Consider the following 1656-nt stretch of genomic DNA (forward strand, 5'->3'; position numbering starts at 1 on the left):
CAGTCGAGGACAGCCTAAAGCTTTGGGACCCTGCACCCGCATGGAAGACCCAGAATAGTTTCCTGGCTCCTGACTCCTGGCTTCGGATGGGCCCAGCTCCGGTCGTTGCGGCCGCTTGTGCAGTGAATCATCAGATGGAAGATCTTCCTCTCTTTCTCTCCTCCTCTCTGTATATTTGACTTTCCAAGTTAAAATGAAATAAAATAGATCTTTAAAAACAAAAACAGAAGATAGCAAAGACCTTATGGTCATTTTAAAGCCACCACATTGTTTGTCAAAACTCCAAGGAGCTAGAATAGAGTAGAGTAGAGCTGCTAGGTAGAATGAGTTCAGATCCTGGTATGACTTCCCACGTGAAGGCTTCCCTTTTACCCACCCTAGACTGTGACGTGATTAAAAAGTCTTATTCTGATAAGGTTTCAAAGAGGTTTTGTCACAGCAATTAGGCTTCCTGGACTCACAACTGTTTTTCAGTAATATTTAGGTAAATAATTTCATATGTAAACCACCTCTTTACTGTGGGAGGAGGTTTCAAAACAGTGGTCGCAAAACTGAACTATAGGGTTGTGTAATTTTTACAAGGATTTTTCTAAACCACCTCATAGGCATATAGTCAATGCACATGCCAAGATGTTTTTACTCTAACATCTTTTAACTTATGCTTATTAAGCTTCTCCCCATTATGAACACCAATTTTCCTTTCTTGTCACAAAGTACCCAAGAAAGACCAGAGCTTTCAACTTGAACTCTCTCACTCACAGAATAGCAGAGACCCCAGGTCTTAAGGCCATGCTGGTCTGCAGCCTTTCATACCATGTCCTATTTTTACATTCTGTCTCTGTCTTATTGAGTGTTTCCCCCAAAGGTTTCAGTTCAATTGACTTCAAAGCTCTACATGTGCCTTCCAAGAGCCTTGGAATAAGGAAAATATATCGGTTCCTGGAGTGGTTTTGCCAATGAAGACAAGATTTTCCTGCATCAAGCTGCCCTACTTGGTTCTCTACTCTTTGAACTAAGACTTAATATAAATCTTAGTTGCTTCCAACTTGGATTCACAACTTTTAACTTACAGTTCCCTTCGCTGCTGGTTTCTGCAGACTTAAAATCTTGCCTTTAATTTTTTAAGAAAAAAGGACACTTTTATCAAAGCATTTCTTTTTCAATGTGTGAAAAGAAAGTAACACTATAGTCCAGCCGACAAATTAAAAGGACTTCCCCCATCGCTTCTCGGCCTTTTGGCTAAGATCAAGTGTAGTAAAAGGACTTCCCCAAAATTCTAAGGTAAAGAAGCCTTAGCCTCTTAAGTAGACTTTTATATTAATGGCAATGCTACATCTCCTCTCTGTTCTCTTTTCATATAAATTGGAGCTACCTATCACTAAAACACATTATTGTTCCTTTTGAACTATTGAGTTTAGAGTTTAGAGATAGTTTGTTAGAGCAATAGCTAAGTGATGCAGAAATTCCTGCTGAGGAATGGGTTCTGATGTAATGAAAATCTAAAATCTGGGGCAGTGGTTTTAAATCTAAATGAAACATGGAATCTGTAAAAACAGTGAGAAAATTGTTAAAGGAAATCACAAGGATGATTAGAAAACTTAAACGTCTAGAAATATAGTGGCTTGCATTAGGTATATATAAAACTCATGGTTAAAC

General features: G+C 38.5%; 1 pseudogene; it reads left to right on the forward strand.

The window, feature by feature from the left end:
• Positions 1–1219: 1219 nt before the first annotated feature.
• Positions 1220–1377, forward strand: LOC131481809 (U2 spliceosomal RNA; annotated as a pseudogene).
• Positions 1378–1656: the final 279 nt, after the last annotated feature.

Source organism: Ochotona princeps, chromosome 13 (assembly GCF_030435755.1).
Source record: "Ochotona princeps isolate mOchPri1 chromosome 13, mOchPri1.hap1, whole genome shotgun sequence".
NCBI lineage: Eukaryota > Metazoa > Chordata > Mammalia > Lagomorpha > Ochotonidae > Ochotona > Ochotona princeps.